The sequence below is a fragment of the Pelobates fuscus genome, chromosome 1 (assembly GCF_036172605.1).
Source record: "Pelobates fuscus isolate aPelFus1 chromosome 1, aPelFus1.pri, whole genome shotgun sequence".
Taxonomy (NCBI): domain Eukaryota; kingdom Metazoa; phylum Chordata; class Amphibia; order Anura; family Pelobatidae; genus Pelobates; species Pelobates fuscus.
This window is the reverse complement of record NC_086317.1, coordinates 278,266,998-278,272,997: the sequence shown is the minus strand read 5'-3', so window position 1 is coordinate 278,272,997 and position 6,000 is coordinate 278,266,998.

Sequence of the window (6,000 nt, the reverse complement as noted above, 5' to 3'; positions counted from 1 at the left end):
CTGTAGAACGTGCCGATCGGGTGAATCCCGATCCGCAGAGCGAGCAGGGAAGGCGGCTGTCGTGTATCTCGCGAGACGTGAGATCCAAGATGGCCGCCGCTCGCGTCTGAAAGTGCGCGACGGACTCGCGGTCACGGGTCCATAGCGGGGAGAGAGACAAAAAACACTGACCAGGCCTCCCTCCACCCGTCCCCACACAGTTCCCGCAAGTATATGAGGTGGGTCCGCGTAGCGAGCGCGGCACGGGAAGCCGTGACGCCCACGGACCGCAACAGTAATCAGTCAAATATCAAGAGACTGTGAGAAGGTAAAACAAGTATAGGAAGGGAGGGAAGGGGACAGGTATAAGAGGGCCAGGATGAAATAGAGTTAAAATAAAGACAAAATAATTATCATGTAATCAATGTAAAATCTAGGTTATACCAGAGAGGCAAAATACTCTGACCTTTGTAGGCTGGAGCAGCAAAGAAAGAGGAAGTGATGTCATAGACAGGGCCTTTTATGGGCATCATAACTTTTTCTGATTGGTTGTTATGTTTCTATGCTGCTGGAGTTTTCAGTAAAGAAAGTTATGCAAATATGAAGCCTCCTGTCATGTGGTAAAATCATGAATAAGACCTTTTGACCAAAGGACTATAATTTGTGCCTACGAATGGCTCCCAACTGTTCAAGTAGGAAATTGAACAGTTGAAGATTGGCACCATACAACTCTATCTTTACAAGACCTGCGTCGAAAGGAGGAGGCATAGTGATTATGGATTATAATTATTATCGTGAGGAATTACTGATACAACTGAGTGACGTTAAAATATATCAAATCCTCCCTAAAGATCCTTATCAAGGCTTTAGTAACATCATAAAGGAGCTGAATAGGTTGCAATAGCTATATCACCTGATCTAGCCAATTTTTTATTTAAAGAATTTCCAAGCTGCCCATTATATATACGATTCCTAAAATTCACAAGAGTACCAGCTACAGACAACCTTTTGGAGCCAATTGCATAATGACCGTATTACATCTTCAAAAACCCAGTGCAAGTATTACCAACTTATGAAAGATAGACCAGGCATAATAGCTAAGATACAAAAAGTTAAGGAAAGAGACCTATTATACACAGTTAGGCACTGGGGGGGTGAATAATACACGTAGAATGCAGTGGTTGGGGGAAGAATGAGACACATGGAGGAGCTGAGGGAGGGGTGTGAGACACATGTAGGAGCTAGACGGAATGAAACACATGGCGGAGCTGAGGGGAAGAATATGACACATGGAGGGTTTGGGGGAAATTAGACATATGGAGGTGGTGGGGCAAAAATGAAACACATGAAAGTGTTGGGGGTGGAGACACACAGAGGGGCTATAGGGGATGAGACACATGGAAGAACTGGGGGGAATGAAACACATGGCAAGGCTGTGGAAATGAAATACACAGAGGAGCTGGGGAGAGAGAATGAGACACATGGAGGGGCTGGGGGGAGAATGAGAAACATAAAGGGGCAGGGGAGAATGAGACACAGAGGTGGCCCCAGGACAGTTTTCACACCGGGCCCGATGGTTTATCTCTGCTCATGGGCATTGGCAATGCCCCTCCACTTAGGAAAGGTGAGAATCATGGCAAAGAACTCCTTAAGCGTGAGATGTTTCAGATACACATCCTACAAACTTTAGCCCCAAAAGGACTTAATGACTAGAAACATCATCATTGCTACTTGGAGAAGAGACAATAAGCAGTTTAGTTATCTACCCTTATTATTTTCTGTTATTATATACCTCTTGATTGTAAGTTGACGATGTCACATATAAGATACTTCTAAGAGGTATATGGTGCACGTTAGGTACATCTTTTGATGAGGAAGTTAATTTATTTGATCTGGTATTTAGTGCATGATTAGTTCTGACTGAACAGATAGTATCTATTTTTTGTGCCTTCTTTGCATGCAAGTATCATTCCGGTTTTGGTAAGTATAACCGATATATTTACATTTATATGCTTTACTTTTTTTTATATGAGGCGAAGCACCCACAACACCTCTACACACACACATACTGCACCGCACCCCACACACTCACCACACCCCTCACACACTTGATTCACTGTAGACATTATATCCCTTATCAGTAGAAGGGGAGCAGCAACTTAGTTTTAATGTATTATATCCCATTGTACATCGCTACGGAATTTGCTGGCACTATATAAATAATAATAAAATAAATTAGAAAAGGGAAAACAAGGAATCTGTTCCCACTGCCTTTATTGGGTAACTAAAGAGCAAGAAAAGTAACAAAAACTTTGTTAATCGATAGGGGACACCTATCCAAGGTAAGCCCCAGCAATGGTTGCCTAACTAGATTAAAGTCACTAGCGGCAATCCAATGTTAAATTAAAGAGAGCAGTGTAAATCAATCAAGAAAAATAACAAATACTTTATTAATCGATAGGGGACAACTATGCAAGGTAAGCCCCAGCAATGGTTGCCTAACTAGATAAAAGTCACTAGCGGCAATCCAATGTTAAATTGAAAAAGAACGGTAAATCGGTAAATTCCCGATATTCGCGCCCCGACGCGCGTTTCACCTAGCTTCAAGGTTCATCAGGGGGAACCTTGAAGCTGATGAACCTTGAAGCTAGGTGAAACGCGCGTCGGGGCACGAATATCGGGAATTTACCGATATAATTAGGTTCTACTCGTGTGTCCTCGGACACCCCCTTGCCCTCTTGTATACTTTACCACGGGCTGGGAACTTAGGCGGCGATCTTCCACCGGTGAGACCTTCTATCTCGATCATCTCGATCAGGACATTAACTTACAATTGCTTTGTTTGACGAAAAGACCTTTATTACTTAACCCTCTAGTTAGGGATTTACTAGCATCTGCATTATTCTTCTATTTTCTTTCTACCTATCCTATATTTGAGTGCCCATGAAGGCACCCTTCCTACTTCTCCTGTATTAAGGGTTTCTACACCCTTCTGACGAATGAACAATAGGACTAGTTGTAGGTGTTAACTTTATGTCTGACGATAGTGTGAGTCTTATTTCAGCATCAGTCACAGCTCACTATCCTTTTGATATTATTTGCCCATGTTTGTACAGAAAGATTTAAGACATCGCTTTTTTGACGATACTATTTAACATGGCATGGGATTAGCTGCAATTACTTCTTACCACTATTAGACTGATGCAGTATTATATGAGACTAACATACTATGCCGATGTGATTCAAATGTAATGAGATATGGTCAAACTGATACTTTTTATCGCTATTGTTACAATAGATTGAACTTGCATTTTTGACTATACGGAAATATATTGTTAATCACCACATTGTGGCTGTCTATTACATGTCTCCTTCTGACACACTGTTACTAGTATTTCTAATGACAGTGAGCAGACTTGCCCTGTGGGATTTTTCACACTGTATCTTATTATTTTTTTGATACATATGTGTATCACGAAGAGTGTCAAACTCATCTATTGATTTATAAAGTATTTGTTATTTTTCTTGATTGATTTACACTGCTCTCTTTAATTTAACATTGGATTGCCGCTAGTGACTTTAATCTAGTTAGGCAACCATTGCTGGGGCTTACCTTGGATAGGTGTCCCCTATAGATTAACAAAGTTTTTGTTACTTTTCTTGCTCTTTAGTTACCCAATAAAGGCAGTGGGAACATATTCCTTGTTTTCCCTTTTCTAATTTGTCACTAAATCTCTGAGGGTTACCCCCTCCCTATCTGTTCCTCTAAAACCCAAGACATCTATTCAGAGGCTAATTTCTTCTTTAATAATAAAATAATAATAATATTTATATCCCTTATACACACATTGCACTACCTACACACACACACACTAGATCTCCTATGCACACACTAAATTCCCTGTAAGCAAACATACACTCTCTACAGCCTACACACACTCCGCCATCAATACGTACATACACTACAACCCCTATGCACACACTCAATGCATCCCATGGCCCGTTTGTCCTCTGGTATCCTGCTTTTGAAAACACCAGAGCAGACATCCCTAGTCTCCCGGTAGTCCCGTATTTTGAATAATGCTCCCTGACACCCGCAAGTGATAAAGAATATCCCGGAAATCACACACTCAATGTATGTAAGATTGTGTGTGATTACTGGGATATATTATATGATAAATGTTCCCCTACAGATTATCCACCTGTTAGATATTATCGATAAACAGGGTCCCGATCAGGTGCCGCAGCCTTTTAAGAGCCTGACCAGGCCCCTGTGATATCAGCCGGTTGGGAGGAAGTGACAGCTCCCTCCCTGCTTCACAGAGTATCGCACAGGAGGGAGGAGGAGCAGGAAGAGGCTGGAGGCAGCACCACCCCATGTAGCATGGAGGCAGAGGAGAGGCTGGAGTGAGCTCCTACATGCTCATTCCCATCAGCCTCAAAAGGACCCTAAGCAAGCCACCCTCCAGGACACAAAAGGTAAGCTAACAGGAGGGTGGCTGTAAATCAAGTTAATATAACGTGTCTGTGTATGTCAGTGTGTGTATCTGAGTGTATGTGTCAGTGTGTGTCTGTCTGAGTGTGTGTATGTGGGTATCTGTCTGTGTGTGTGCCAGTGTTGGTATCTGTGTGTGTATGTGTGGGTATCTGAGTGTGTGTGTATGTGCCAGTGTGAGTATCTGTGTGTGTATGTGTCTGTGGGTATCTATCTGTGTATGTGCCAGTGTGAGTATATATGTGTGTATGCAGTGGTGTATCCTGGTTTTGTGCTGCCCTAGGCAGGACAAAACTCAGGCGCCCCCCTCTCCCCCCGCGCTACCCCCACCCAACCTTTCCCCCCGCCCCGCATTCTAAATACACACACACACACTCGCTAACAGAAACACACACACACTAACAGACACACTCACACTCACTAACAGACAAACACACTCACTAACAGACACACACTCACTCACTAGCAGACACAAACTAGCAGACACACACTCACTGACATACACACACACTCACAGGCAAACACACACTAACAGACACACACAGTCACACACTAACAGACACACACACACTAACAGACACAGACACACACACACACTAACAGACACAGACACACGCACACACACTAACAGACACACACACACAAACACACTAACAGACACACACACACAAACACACTAACAGACACACACTGACACACACACACTAACAGACACAGACACAAACACTAACAGACACACACACTGACACACACTAACAGACACACACACACTAACAGACACACACACACTAACAGACACACACACACACAGACACACACTAACAGACACAAACACTGACACACACACACACACACTAACAGACACAGACACACACTAACAGACACACACACTAACAGACACAGACACACACTCACCCACCCACATTAACACATTTTTTAAATGTATTTTTAACACATTTTTTTTTATTTTTTTAACACATTTTTTTTAATTTTTTTTTAACACATTTTTTTTAAACACGTTTTTTTTTATTTATTTTTCACACATTTTTTTTAATTTATTTTTCACACATTTTTTTTTTAATTTATTTTTCACACATTTTTTTAACATTTATTTTTCACACATTTTTTTTTTATTTAACACCCCCCCCCCCCCCCCAGCCTCCTTACCTTTGGGAATGCTGGGGAGGGGGGTGTCTCTTCCTCCCTGGTGGTCCAGTGGCTGCTGGGCGATCGGGCGGCACTGCCTGGCGGGCGGCCGGCCGGCGAGGGAGCACTTCCCCTGAGCTGTCTGCTCAGCTCCCTCGCGCGCCTCAGAGTGAGGCTGGGAGCCGGAATATGACGTCATATTCCGGCTCCGCCTCCCAGCCTCACTCTGCGGCTGGCGAGGGAGCTGAGCAGACAGCTCAGGGGAAGTGCTCCCTCGCCGGCCGGCCGGCCGCCCGCCCGCCAGGCAGTGCCGCCTGATCGCCCAGCAGCCCGCCGGCATGTCTGTTAGCCGCAAGGCTAACAAGGCATTTGCCCTGGGC